The 15836-nt window shown below is 42.7% G+C and overlaps 1 protein-coding gene and 1 pseudogene across 16 annotated transcripts in view; one reads left to right on the top strand and one right to left on the bottom strand.

Annotated features, from left to right (window-relative positions):
- Window positions 1-15836, bottom strand: part of ccdc102a (coiled-coil domain containing 102A) — a 232017-nt gene that overhangs the window by 118342 nt on the left and 97839 nt on the right. The window lies entirely within an intron of this gene.
- Window positions 4594-4746, top strand: LOC148335967 (U1 spliceosomal RNA; annotated as a pseudogene).

Here is a 15836-nt window from a genome sequence, read left to right as displayed (position 1 = left end):
GAAGCGACGCATACAAATGGGAATACGTTAGATTTGGTATTAACCCGAGGCTTAGCATCCTCAAACATAATCGTATTACCATATACTACTGCTATAGCTGACCATTACTTTGTTAACTTTGAAGTCTTGGCTCATTGCCATCGTTCTGACCACAATCAAAGCTATAGCAGCCGCAATATCAGCTCCTCAACCACCACCGTGCTCTCTGAGCTACTCCCATTAGCAACCGCTTCGTTTCCTAATTATATTGGTACGATTGATGATCTCACAAACAACTTTAATGTCGCTCTGTTAAATGCGCTTGACTCCGTAGCACCTTTAAAAACTAAAACTCATCCAGAGAGGCTTACTCCGTGGTTTACTGAAAAATGCGCATACTTAAACGATCATATAGGAAGCTTGAGCGCAAATGGCGTGCGACAAAACTTTAGGTTTTCCATCAGGCATGGTGCCATATTTTACTAATATAAAAGGAAGTACTCGATTAAGCAAAAACTAATTATTTCTCTAGATGAATTGTCTTACATAAAAACAACCCTAAGTATCTATTTGATACCGTAGCAATGCTAACACAACAGCAGCCAACCTCGGATAGCTCTTCGTATTCAGCTCACGATTACATGCAATTCTTTACTCGGAAGATTGAGTGCATTTGGGATGAGGTTAAAGACACTGTTCTTAAAATCCCGTTTAATTCCACGATTAATGGTGTTGATAGGGGCATTAGGGCTGAAAACTGTCCGATAACCTTATCTCAATTTTAAAAAGTATCTCTTGAAAGCCTAACAAAATTGGTCAGTGCGGCAAAACCGACAACTTGTGTTTTCGATCCGCTCCCTGGCAAACTAATTAAAGAACTGTTTATGACCCCAGGACTGTCTGTTTTCAATGTAATTAATCTTACCACGGGTATAGTACCAGCAGCTTTTAGGACCCCCGTTATCCGACCTCTACTAAAGCAACCAAACCTTGACCCAGAGAGTCTCAAGTACTAAAGGCCGGTTTCAAATCTTCCGTTTATTGAAAAAATTCTTGAAACAGTCGTAGCGCAACAACTTAATAAACACATGACTGCTAATAATCAATTTTAACCTTTCCAGTCAGGTTTTAGAGCCGACCACTCTACTGAGACTGCCCTTGCTAAAGTTACTAATGTTCTTCTCATAGCTATGGACGCCGACACCTCATCAAAATTACTTTTACTCGATCTTAGCGCCGCTTTTGATATCGTTGATCATAACATATTATTAAAGCGCCTTGAAACGTGTGTTGGCATTTCAGGGTCAGCGCTTTCTTGGTTTAATTCTTATCTCAATTCTTATGCGTCCTGCACCGTGTAATTCATGGCAATGCGACTTCTGATTTTTGTGATCACATTTGGAGTTCCGCAGGGATCGGTACTTGAACCTCTATTGTTTAGCATCTACAGGCTACCGCTTGGTGATATTATATGTAAATATAACATCAGTTTTCATTGTTATGCTGATGATACGCAATTATATATGCCGATGGATCGAACAAATCCGCGTAATTGCTATGAATTAGAGGCATGCCTTGTCGAAATTAAACAATGGATGGCTTTCAATTTTTTGCGTCTTAACTCAGATAAAACAGAGATGCTGATCATTGGACCAGCACGTCATCGGCACCTTTTCATAAACACCACTCTGAGTACCGATAAATGTAATATTGCCCAAAGGGATTCTACAAAATATCTATATAAATCAAATATAACTATATTATATTTGACGCAACTATGTCGTTTCAAATGCACATTGAAAATATTACTAGAATTCCGTTTTTTTTCATTTGCGCAATATTGCTAAAATTCGTCGAATTCTATCAAGTAGTGACGCAGAAATCTTAATCCATGTGTTTGTTATGTCTCGCCTTGATTATTGTAACGTTTTGCTCTCAGGTCCCCTCATGTCTAGTATTAAAAGTCTGCAGTTAGGTCAAAATGCAGCAGCTAGACTCCTGACTAGGACGAGAAAGTTTGATCATCTTACCCCAATACTAGCCAATTTGCATTGGCTTCCAGTCCACTTGAGATGTGATTTTAAAGTTTTGCTACTTATCTATAAAATATTGCACGGCCTAGCAACTTCCTATCTCGTTGACCTTGTGGTACCATATGTTCCGTCTGGAAACCTTCGCTCACAAAATGCTGGTCTTTTAGTGAGCCCGAGAGACAAAAAGAAGTCCGCAGGTTCTAGAGCGTTCTCTATTCGGGCACCAATGCTTTGGAATGCGCTACCCACAGATATTAGAGGCGCCACCTCAGTAGAAATGTTCAAAACACTATTAAAGATGCATTTATACACTTGTGCATTTAGTTGACTTACTTGTTGGCCTGTTTACTACTGTTCTTTTATCTATTCCCAGTTCCCCAGCTTGGGAATTAGGCGATGGTGATTCACTTGGAAGTGGCTGTCCTGATTGTACACCAACTGACCAGTACAAGATCGAAGGCTGACCACATCCTCGGAGGTGCTGCCATGGAGATTACGGCCCTGATCAACTGGACGAGGACCCGCTCCACTGAAGTCATCTTCCTGCAGCACTTCATTTGATTGAGTCTTACATTATCTCAGCTAACATTGTTTCGCATCATTTTATGTGTCAAATGTTGCCCACTTGGCATCCATTGCAGCCTGGTCATCCTGGAAGGGGATTCCCCCACCTGTGGTCCCTTTCTCAAGGTTTCTCACTTTTTCCCGAATGGGGTTTTGAGTTTTTCCTTGCCCTCCTGGGGGTTAATATCAGGGGATATCGATTGTGGTTAAGTAAATCCCTTTGAGACTGTCTGTGATTAAGGGCTATACAAATAAAATCGACTTGACTTGACTTTCTCCTGCACCATCACCAAAAACGCATTCACATAATATATTTGTCACAGTCAATTCGAAGCATAGATGTCCCAGACTTTGGCCAGCAGGGTGTGCTAACATGCACTCTGAAATGCCCCAAGGGAATCAGGCCCAATGGTCGAGAGAATTACTCTCTACAATAGGCGTGTTGCATTACTCGGGGCATCGTTTGTTTTGGGAAAAACTTGGGACTTTAAAATGCGGCTTATGGTCGCGAAAATACGTTACCCTGATGATATTGAGACACACTGGAGATCTTTTCGTCCAGAACACTGGTTGAGAAGTCCTTGGTCTGAAAACTAAGAGAAACCAGGACTGGTTTGATGAAAATGAAATTGAACAGCTAATTTCCCACAAACGGCAGGCCTTTAGTGCATCGCAGAAAGACATCACATGTCAAGCCAAAAGGGAAGCTCATGCCAGAGCCAAAGCCCTCGTCCATGGTAAGGGATTGTAGCAGTTTAACACCTGTAGATGTTAAGCCATATAAGACCTAAAGTCCATTTTGCCTTTTAAAGGTTTAGAGTAGGGCAAATTAAGTCCATAAGCAGAAGGTTAGAGTGCATTTTAGGTTCATTCTGGAATTTAATCAGAAGCTGCCAACACAGGTAAAATTACTGTACATTTTGTCTTCTATATCCGTCAATGGTAGTGAATGAGTTAAAAATCAATGGTGGACAGAGAAAGCTAGGTAAATTGAAAAACTTGCAGAAGCAGGGGATACACAAGGCTGACAACCAGTTCAGGGTGTACCCCGCCGACTACCCGATGATAGCTGGGATAGGCTCCAGGACCCCCCGCGACCCTTGTGAGAAGAAGCGGTACAGATAATGGATGGATGGATGAGACACAAAAGGCTTCTTCATTGCAACCAAAGCTGGATATAGACCCACCTGTCACATATCAAGCTCTCTCTGGTCCAGGGACAGAGGAAAGATCCTGAAGACGGATGACGAGATTAAGACAGGTTGAAAAGAACACTTTGAGGAGCTCTTAAACCGGAGAACAACAGTTGATACGGACGTCCTTGACATAAGTACCGTGAAGGAGAACATACACCAACGTGTAACATGAGTGATGCACCAAGACTGTTGGAGGTTCTAGAGTCTGTCACAAAGCTGCAGAACAACAAAGCTATCGGTCCTGATGGGATGCCAGCTGAGATCCAGAAGGCCGGTGGGGAACACCTTCTTCAGCATATGCATACCTTCATTACTAAGATCTCAGACAAGGAGGCAATACCTGCTGATCTCAGAGATGCACTTATTGTCATCCTGTTTAAAAAGGGGGACAAAGCAGATGGTGGAAATTACAGGGGTATCTCACTCCTCTCGACAACTGGGAAGATCCTCGGTCGTATTCTGTTCAAGAGGCTTCAGAAAATATCTGAAGAAATCCTTCCTGATTCCCAGTGTGGTTCTGTCCTGCCCGTGGAACAGCTGACATGATCTTCATAGCCCAAATGTTACAAGAAAAAGGCAAGGAACAAAAACAACCACTATACATGGCATTCATCGACCTAACAAAGGCTTTCGACTCTGTGAATCGCAGGGCCCTCTGGAAAACCCTTTCTAAATGTTGATGTCCAAGAAAATACATCAGGATCCTGCGGCTCCTACATGACATGTCACCAACTGTTCTCTGCATTGACAGTGAGACTGAGCCTTTCAAGGTGGAAACTGTGTAAAACAAGGATTCATCATCGCTCCCACTCTTATAGGATATACTTACCTGGCAAGGGAGATACCATGATCACGAAGGTGGTTCACCCAGGGTGAGGCTCAGCCATTGTACTCCGGCTGTACTGACCCCTGCGAATTCCCCAAATGTGGGAATCTCGACTGCACAATTTCTCAAATTTCCCCATTGTGGGACTAATAAAGGACATCTTATCTTATCTGTTCTGTAAGCATTGCAGCCATTCTCCATCTGGTCAGTCACAATCTACCCCCTGGAATCCAGATCATCTACAAAACAGATGGAAGGATGTTCAACCTTAATCGTTTCAAGGCCAAAACAAAGATCTTTCACACATCCATCATGGAACTGCAATACACAGATGACGTCATTTTTGCCTACACAGAGCGAGATTTTCAGGCCATTCTTGATGCCTTCGCCAGGGCATACCAGCTTTTGGGATTAGCCATGAAAGACCAAGGTTCTACGTCAGCCCCTCAAACTCCTGCATAAACCCGCCATCAATAAATATCAACAACACAGTCCTTGAAAATGCAAACGAGTTTCCCTACCTAGGAAGTCATCTTTCCTCAAGAGCAGACATTGACAACAAAGTACATCATCGCGTCAGCTGTGCTGGTGGAGCCTTTTGAAGAAGGGTCTTCGAAAACTCTGACTTGCCTACAAAGACAAAACTACTTGTCTACAAGGCGGTTGTTCTGTCTACGCTTCTATACGGAGAAGAGTCATGGAACACCTACACCAGACATATCAGAGCCCTGGAGTCTTACCATCAGATGTGCCTTTGAAAAATCATGTGCATCACATGGGACCAAAGGTGCACAAATTTCAGTGCTTGAGCAGGCAGGCATTGACAGCATTGGCATCATAATTTTTAAACAGCAGCTTAGATGGATAGGCAAATGCCATACACACGCCTACCAAAACAGGTCCTATACTCAGAGATACTGAATGGCCAGAGAGCTCCTTGAGGTCAAAAGAAGCACTTCAAGGACAATATCAGGATCAACCTCAGACAATTTAACATCAACAGCACTAGCTGGGAAACCTTGCCAGAAATAAAACTGCATGGAGAAACAGTCTACACGAGGGAGCCTCTTTCCGTGAACTGAATCTCCGCCGAGCTGCTGCAGTCAAAAAGCAGAATAGGAAGGAGAGGAAGACCTCCACCAATGCAGCCACATCACATCCCAGCACCAGCAGCATACACCCATGCCCACACTGCACAGAAGTATGTGGTTCCAGAATTGGACTCTTTAGCCATCTGAGGACCGCCCCTCTCACAAGGACCATCATACTCGACCTCGAGTGATCGCCGATGACAATGATGATGATAATACAATACAACGCTATTTATACAGTGCATTTCACAACAACTGGACAAACTATCCCAAGGGTGTTTTTTGGCTCCCAAATTTCAATGTTTGGGAACTTTTGGTGGTTTGGGATTTTCCCAAAACCCTCCGACAGTAGAGTGGCTATTATCTTGAGTCCTGGTTTCTCACCCACCACCACACACGTGGCAGGTGAAGCCGTGAAAATCCTGCTTTTGTGAGCTAAGGCAACAAGCCCGCTCTGCTCCCTCCTTGATTGCACAAGGTCATGTGAGACCTCAGCAAGTTTTGCCTGTTTCCAACTGTAACATTTGTTTTTCTATTGGTACTTTTCCCTCTCTTTATTTTTTTTCTTTTCTTCACACCTGCTCAACACGTGAGATCCCGCTGAACAGACGTAAGTGACGACATATGCGGCTCCCTCTGGTTTTAGGAGGTGCATACAAATTTGTAAGTGAATGCGAGGAAACTGTGTCTTCTATGAACTCACACACTGTCACTATAGTCATAATTACACATTCTTACGCTCATCTATTAGACGTCCCATTTTGTCCTTCACCCCTCATTCATTTCTGATTTTTATTTTTGATTCTTCATTCATTTAGGCTTGTCGTAGAATAGGATCTAGTCGTGTCTTTTATGTTCAATAACTGTAGTATTAATAAATATACTCCATATACGGAAGTCTTGCATGAATTGTATGTGTTTGGAACAAAGTATTGACCTCTATTTTGGAAAAATAACTCACCACTTATTAAATTGTAAGCCCCTTCTTATTTGAAGACTGAGTTCACAAATTTTTCTGTTTTCCTCTAATCTGTACAAAATTATTTGACGTGGTGCAGCAAGAGGCGAGCAGGAGTAATGGAGGTATTTCTCCGGCCCGCTATTAAATATACAAACACAAGAGTGACCCAATAGTTGTAAAAATAACAAAATTCACACGTTGCTGTAACCCCTATATAAAATCCTATTTAAGTTTTTTGTCTATTGATTTTGTTATTTTGGCCTTATGGTTAATAATTTTACATTTAATGTATTAAATTCTTAAATTAGAACAATCCATCCATCCATCCATTCATCCATCCAGCCAGCCAGCCAACCATCATTTATTTATTTATTTAAAATTCTATATAGGTACAATATTGGTGTACATTGCATGAGCCCATATTGCACAATCAAATATGCAAATTTTTTTGTACTTACTCTTATGAGTTGCGCTGAATGAAATCAGCCATGGTATGGACATCAGCTGCTAACAGCGAGCCATGCTTGACGTGCAAGTCAACGCTTATGTTGTTCAGGTGCTTGTAAAGGCTGATTGTAGGGATTACAACTGATGGATGGACATCTTGGGCAACGCAAATCAACATTACAATTACGGCTCATGTATTCACTGCTGAGTGGAAGATGGTTAGCTTTTTGCTTCAATTGCATCCTCTTTTTCTAACACACAGCGGGATAACCATTGCACAAATACTGATGCTGCAGCAGAATTAAAGCTGTAACAATCAAAGCATGGCAACGCTCTTGTGATGGATAATGCAAGAAGGCGCAGGGGAAGGGTGGCACAAATGTGGTCAACTACACTCATGTATTATGGTTATGGTCTTGATTTGACACGTTTTGGAAAGATTATTTTGTTTTTGTTTTTTTAAACAGTTTTTTTTAATAGCATTATTGGGAATGACAACGAAGTGTATGGGCAGAGATACAAAATATCTCCTCAACATACTATTCACAGAAGCATTAAAATGTGGCCAGATTCCCCTTCTTATATTTATTCAGAAAATATGGGGCATTTATCAACTGGAGAAAATTACATATTCATAAAGACTTCAAAAAGTTATATTTACCAAACGCTGGAAACCCTTACCAATACAAAGAGGTGGGCATATTACCCTGTTTTGGCGGTCCCTCCTCCGTCTGTGACCTGGGCACCCTTGTTCCTAAAAATAATCGTCATCTGTCCCCATACGTCCTTTTAAAGTGCTTTCCTCCTTACTTTTCAACAGTACTAAAATTCACCCCCCCTAAAAGACTGTAGAGATTAAAGGCCTTTTTGAGACGAGAATCGCGATCAATTAGGCTTATTTTTTTCCGTCTCAGCTGTCTACATCATAGCAGGGAGGCAAACATTGTAATATTGCTTGGTTTTCCAGTTGTGTTGTCAAATGCACATTACTATCCTTGTTCACTTCAATCTGTGAAAATATATTACTGTTCAGCACAATATTCTGTCTCAAATGTGAGCTCATATGAGCAAAAAATTATGATCACCCCCACACTAATCAAAAACACGGTGCAGTTGCTTCTTCACTTTCATAGAACAAGAGTGTGAATGCACACACAAACCCAAGTGGCGACTGTTTGTAATTTTTGGACATTTTGCTAAGGTAAGGTTTAGTTAACTCTCGGGAGGCCGGTGGCGGCCAGTCATGGATGTTTCTACTCCACGGCTACAGTAGCAGCTGCGGTGGAGTTATAATACAATACAATACAACTTCATTTATACAGCGTATTTCACAACAGCTGGAGCTGTAACAAAGCACTTTCCATATGGTTTACTTTAAATTAGCAGGAAATTAGAACACAAACTAAACCACACAAAACAAAGAACAGCACAACAGAGACAGTCTCAAGTTGAGTCGAAAGCTAAAGAAAAAAATGTGACTTCAAAAGAGTTTTAAAAGTAGACAGAGGGGGGTTTGCCGATCATTTAATGGGATGTCGTTCCATAGAGGACTGGCAATAGAAAAGCCGCGGTCCCCCCTGTGGCTGCGTTTAGTCCTCGGCACCTCCAGCAGCATTTGGTCCGCAGACCTGATGCAGTGGGCAGGTGCGTAGAGGTGGAGGAGCTCAGAGAGGTATTCTGGGGTGAGGCCATTTAAAGATTTGAAGATGGACACAAGTATCTTAAAGCGAACTCTGAAGTGCACTGGGAGACAGTGAAGAGAGGCCAAGTTTGGGGTTATGTGATCCGTCTGAAGGCATCTTCTCATCAGCAGGGAACATTGTAACTCTGCAAAGACCACAGCTTTTGCCTGTTTTGAATGTTGATAATTTGGTATTTATTAAAAAAAAAAGCCATTTGCTTTTTGTCTTCCAATGTGAGTTTTGGGTTAATTTGTGTAACAGCAAGTTCTGGATTTTACGAGAAGTCCAGGTTGGAGTACAAGATTCTATGTAAATCCAGATCTTCAAAGTTGATCACAAAAGAATTTTTAACTACAACTGTCAAATCTATTGTGTATATATATTTTCATGTTTAGTTCTGGCACTACCAAAACATTGTTCAGAGAAACATGTAAACAGTCTAAATTATTAGTGCATGTTCAAGATGTTTTGTAAAGATACAAAATTTTATTATTTGTCACAAGAAAAAAATTGATTATAAAATAAAAAAACATGTTGGTTATAAAATGAGTCATTCATTGAATTTGGGAACTGAAAATCTAAAATCCATATATAGCGGCTTGTGTGAATCATTACATCCCAAATCTATTTCCATAAGAGCCGCTGATTTTAACGGTGTCATTTCTGGATGTCTTGTCTAATGGCAGCCAAAAATCCTGAGTATGAAAGTGGTGACTTGTACACATTTCCCTGTCACATTTATGTTGAGGTATTTACAAATTGCTTCAATGCCATGTGAATGAAAAAAATACAGATTAGACATAATAGGTTGTGCAACACGTTTTAATAAAATTGAAAAACAATTATCTGTATAATTTGTCATGACTTTTATGACCTGTATCTGCTGTGATGTGTTTTATAAATACAGTTGTATGGTATGTATGAGGCGGCACGGTGGACAACTGGTTAGCACGATGACCTGACAGTTTGATTCCGGCTCCGGCCTTCCTGGGTGGAGTTTGCATGTTCTCGGTTTCCTCCCACATTCCAAAAACATGCATGACAGGTTGATTGGATGAATAAATTTGTATTGTATTGTATTGGACACTCTAAATTGCCCCTAGGTATGAGTGTGAGCGCAGATGGTTGTTCGTCTACGTGTGACCTGCGATTGGCTGGCAACCAGTTCTGGGTGTCCCCCGCTTACTGCTGGGATAGGCTCTAGCACCCCCGCGACCCTTGTGAGGAAACGCGGTACAGAAAATGGATGGATTTATGTATGGTATGAAATTACACTTGAGTTACCAGAGAAAGATAAATATAATACTGCACTGTAGTAATTGATGATTGATTACTATAGATTGTTTCTTTTTGATACTCAATCTACATTTTGGAGACAGCGTTGATTCCAACCAAGGGCCCTGTCTAAGGCAAGGAAGGGTTAAAACATAATTTTGAATCTTCATCATCTTCTTAGAGATTCATACCTTACAAATGGAAAAACATTACATTGATACCGTGCAGCAATAACTCAAATCAACTGTATTTATCAAGCACTTTAAGTCAACTACCGCAGTATGCAAAGTACTGTACATGGAGCAAGTCATCCAACAAAAGATGCGCTGTATCAAAGGGCGCAGCACCAGTTGAGGGTGCTATATCTGTATTTAATACTTACACGAGGCGCATGCTAGCTCGCGCATGATAGCTCGCACATGCTAGCTCGCGCATGCTAGCTCGCATATGCTAGCTCACCCATGCTAGCTCACGCATGCCAGAAGCCATGCAAATAGGGGATCTCTACCAGTAGCAGCACTTCAGACCAGTGAGAGATGTTATGGCAACACATCTAATAGACGACGTCAGGGGAGGGATGTCACTCCTTAAAGTCACGGTTTCAAATCAAAACCAAAAATATCTCTGAACAGCATACAAGCAAACAATGAAACAAAGAAATAAAATTAACACAAAAAATGCATCTCTCATGCCATTCATATCCCCCCAAAAAATAAAAATAACACAAAAAGATGGCTTCTTGGGAGCCAGTGAGCCTCAGCCAATCACATGGCTTTTTAGAGAGATGTGAGTGGTGTCCTTTGGGCAGTGTGTTGTTTTTTTTTGCAGTCTGTATCTATACTTGTGATGTTTCTTGCTTAAAATAACATGAATGGGACTTCTGGCGGCGCCATGTTTGAGTGAGACGCAAAAGTTCAAGCTCTGCTAACTTACCCATCCCATTAAACGACTTTAGTATAATACTCAGCAAAAACATGCCCAACAACCCCACGAAAACTGACACTAACGATAGACTTTCAAGATACCAATTTAGGACCAAAGACGGGGAGGAGAAATCGCAGAAAAAGGTTCAGGCTAACAAGCCTGCTAAGCCCGCGGCGGCTAGCGCTAGCAAAAGCGCTATACATGCGACGAAAAACATGGAGGAGATATTACAGACTATCGTCCAGTCAAATCAAGACATACGGGAGGACATTTCGCTGATGAGGATGGATGTGAAGGAGTTCAAAGGCCAAACGAACGAATCATTCACGCGACTGGAAACTTCGGTCGAAGCCGTGAGCGCACAACTAACGTAGCTGGAAAAGAGGGTTATGGAAGCTGAGGAGCACATAACCACCACTGAAAAGACCTCCCATGCCCATGGAAAAGCCATCGGATTTCTGTTGCGCCGCGAAGCTGAACTTTTGGAAAGATACGAGGACCTTCAAAACCGAGCGAGGAGGCAAAACTTGAGACTGTACCAGGTCCCCGAGGGAAGCGAAGGGAGAGATATGGTGGCTTTCGTTAAAAAGCTGCTACCGAAGGTGCTGACAGAACTCTCGCTAACTGAGATGGACATTAAAATTGACCGGGCACATAGGGCACCGATGCCGAAACCTAAGGAAAGTGATCCTCCTCGCTCGATCGTGACACATTTCGCGGACTACAACATGAAGGAACAGATCCTACAACATGCATGGAAACAGCGTACAGTTAAGCTGGACGAGAGAGAGATCTATTTTGACAACGACTATTCCCCAGAGCTGCAGAGGAAATGCGCCCAGGTCAGATACGTCGTGAAACAGCTAAAGGAGAAAAATATCAAGGCAAGGTGCTTGTACCCGGCACGGCTGAGAATGACGGTGGATTCGGAGGAGAAATCCTGTGTGCGTGTATGTATTTAGCTGGGTTTATGTAAGTATACATGTGCATGTATGTTTGTAAGCAGGTATGTATGGGTGCACATATGTATTTACATGTGTGTGTATGAATGTGGGTGTGTGTGCGTGTGTGTGTGGGGGGGTGTGCGTGTGTGTGTGTGCGTGTATACATGTAGGTATGCAAAATTACTGTTTTTGTTTTCATATTCATGACGAGTTTGGATTGTAACTACAGAATGTTCTTGGGTCGTTTTGAGTTGTGGCGTCAGCTGTAATTGACTATGAGTGGTTCATACTCAGCCAACGTCAGGCTGCAGTGGTTTGCCAAACGGATGCAGACTGCTTTACACTGTGACATTAACCCGGAGGGACTTTGATTGTGGTTAGCTACAATATTAAGGGTCTGGGGAGTCCAGTTAAAAGAATGAAAATACTTAATCAATTTAAAACATTGAAATGCTCAATTGCAGTGCTACAAGAAACTCATTTAAACGAAGTGGAACATTTGAAATTAAGGAGTGATTGGGTGGAACAAACATATAGCCCATCTCACGAAGGAGGGAGAAAACGTGGAGTTGCTATTTTAATCGACACTGCTCTGCATGTTGTGCTGGGCCACCTGGAACAACAGCAGAGCTATGCAAGGATGCTCTTTGTGGACTACAGCTCGGCATTCAACACGATCATCCCAGACATCCTCGTCGCCAAACTGGACATTCTCGGCCTCCCTGCCCTCACACGCATCTGGATTAAGGACTTTCTGACCAACAGACCCCAGACTGTGTTGCTCGGCCCCTACACGTCCTCCACCCGCATGCTGAGCACCGGTTCCCCTCAAGGATGTGTGCTGAGCCCTCTCCTGTACGCCCTCTACACCTACGACTGCAGCCCGGCCCACGGCAACAACACCATCGTCAAGTTTGCTGACGACACGACAGTGGTCGGTCTGATCTCGGAAGGTGACGAGACAGCCTACAGAGAGGAGGTAAAGAGACTGACAGCTTGGTGCAAGGACAACAGACTGCACCTTAACACTGCAAAAACAAAGGAGATTGTCGTCGACTTCAGGAGGAACAAGACGGTGCCGCCCCCCCTCTGCATCGAAGGCGTGTGTGTGGAGAGGGTCCACACGTTCATTTTCCTGGGAGTACAGATCTCCGACGACCTTTCTTGGACTCACAATACCACAGCAGTGGTAAAGAAGGTCCACCAGCGTCTGCACTTCCTGAGAGTCCTCAGGAAATTCAACCTGGACAGGAAGCTGCTGCTGGCCTTCTACCACTCGTCCATCGAGAGCCTGTTGACGTACTGTGTCTCCACCTGGTACAGCGGCTGCACTGAGGCGGACAGAGTGAGGCTCCAGAGGACAGTCAAAACAGCTCAAAGGATTATTGGCTGCCCTCTCCCCTCACTGTCGGACATCTACACCGCCCGGTGCCTCAGAAGGGCTCTCAACATCGTCAAAGACAATACCCACCCAAACTCACACCTGTTCGACCTGATGCCCTCTGGCAGGTGCTACAGATGCATCAAATCGAGGACCAATAGACTGAGAAACAGTTTCTTTCCGAGAGCCATCTCCATTCTGAACTCTCACACACACACGAGAACACCCTTACCTTGCAGAACAGCATTGTGATGTGTTTTTATATACCCTATTCAGTACTAAATTCCATTGCACTCTCTTATTTATTTATCTAATTTATATATTTGTCTGTATTATTGTTGTATTGCACTGGAGAGGGGAGCCCTCTAATCTCGTTGCACACTTGAATACAATGACAATAAAGGGATTTCTAATTCTAATTCTAATTAATCAGGAGAAACATTTTCTTTAACTGTGAGAAGGTACTTAAGGACAGGGAAGGCAGGTACCTTTTGGTTGTAGGTACAGTTGGGCAGAACAGGTTCACGTTCCTGAACATATACGCACCAAATGAGGACTGTCCAATTTTCATTACGGATATGGCGACCAAACTGGCGGATGAAGGGGAAGGGATAATAGTGGTTGGGGGTGATTATAATTGTGTATTGAACTCAAAGGTTGACCGATTGCCTGCTGGGAAAGGACCCCGAACTAGAAAATCTGTCACAGCTCTGGGAATGATGGATGGACTTGGCTTGATTGATGCGTGGCGATATCACCACCCCAGAGACAGAGACTTCACATATAGGTCCCAGGTACATGGGAGTTATGCTTGACTTGATATGTTCCTGGTTTCAAAGGTGGATGCGCATAAAATGAGAGAATGTGAAATAGAACCTATGACTCTGTCGGATCATAGCCAGGTCGTGTTGAAAATAAAGTTAGATCAAGAAAGACAATTTCGATACTGGAGACTTAATGTCTCAATATTAAACAGTCCTCAAATCCAACAAGATCTTCGGGCGAGGCTGAATGAATATTTGGACTTAAATGATAATGGAGAGGTGTCTCCATCAATTTTATGGGATGGTGGACACATCATTCAAATCACGTCAAGATTAAAAAGACTGAGAGAGGCGAAACGACTTGCATTGAAGGCGGGAATTAGGAGGCTGGAAAGGGAAGACATGTCGGGAAGCCGTGACTCATTAGTATTGTTAAATCAGGAAAGGGAAAAGCTGGAAGAACTTCTTACATACAGGGCAGAGGAAACGCTCTCATTTGGGAAAAGAAATTACTATGAGAAGGGGAATAGAGCGAGTAGACTATTGGTTTTTCAGTTAAGGAAAACCCAATCAAATCGGGTGGTACCTAAAATTAAACATCCCATTACACAGAGAACTACCACTAAACCGAAAGAAATTGCAGAGGCATTTGCAGATTATTACAAAACATTATATGAAGGTCAAGTAGTAATGGGAAAAAAGGACAAAATAACAAAAATTCTGGATTTGACTCAATTGAATAAACTGTCACAGGATGAGGCCGAGATTATGTGCTCTTGTAAATTGGATCCAGGTGTTTTATATTAATCCCCGGTCGAGAGTTAGGGTTAACGGACATTGTTCCGATTTCCCTAAGATGAGTAGGGGGACAAGACAGGGAGACGCACTTTCGCCTTTACTATTTGCTCTTAGTATTGAACCCCTCGCTGAATTGATCAGAGGAAATCCACTTATACAAGGAATACATGATGAGGGCGGACACCAACACAAAATAGCGCTGTATGCTGACGACATACTGCTATATGTTGAAAATCAATTCTAATAAATCAGAAGTAATGATGGTGTCTGGGACATGGCCTAGTCAACTCGATGACATAGTGACCTTCCGCAGAAATAATCAGGGCTTCAAGTATTTGGGTTGCACGCTCACCCCCCAACTTTCACTATTATATAAAGCAAACTATAACAAAATATTTGAGACATTTTGAGACAAATTGGAAAGATGGGATGTACTACCATTATCCCTTTTGAGCAGAATAGAGGTCATTAAAATGAATCTGCTTCCCAGACTCTTGTTCCTGTTCCAATCCCTCCCACTGAATGTCCCGTCTTCAGCCTTCTGCATGCTTGATAAGCTTTTATCGAAATTTGTTTGGCAGAACAAGAGACCAAGGGTGAGACTTAAAACACTCACTCTTTGGAAGAACAGAGGTGGTCTCGGTCTCCCAAACATGCAACATTATTTCTGGGCATCGCAATTGACAGCAGTTGTTGCATGGATCACCAATGAAGGAGAGGTGGGCTGGGTGAACATTGAGCAGAATTCATTGCCAGCTGTTCCTCTATCAGTGCTAGTGTTTTTGAATCCCCAGGCCCAAAAGAAACCGGAAGTTACAAACATATGGGTGGGGCACACGTTAAAGGTATGGTCAATAGTGAAAAAGAGAATTAGAGGATGCGCGGCTCTCTCTCGAGCTGTGCAGCTCACTAGAAATCCGGACTTCCCTCCCTCATTGTCAGATATCACCTTTACAAGGTGGGCAAACGAT

Source organism: Idiotropiscis lumnitzeri, chromosome 5 (genome assembly GCF_059441095.1).
Source record: "Idiotropiscis lumnitzeri isolate Australia: NSW breed Sydney's pygmy pipehorse chromosome 5, RoL_Ilum_1.0, whole genome shotgun sequence".
NCBI lineage: Eukaryota > Metazoa > Chordata > Actinopteri > Syngnathiformes > Syngnathidae > Idiotropiscis > Idiotropiscis lumnitzeri.
This window is presented reverse-complemented; position numbering and strand designations above follow the sequence as displayed.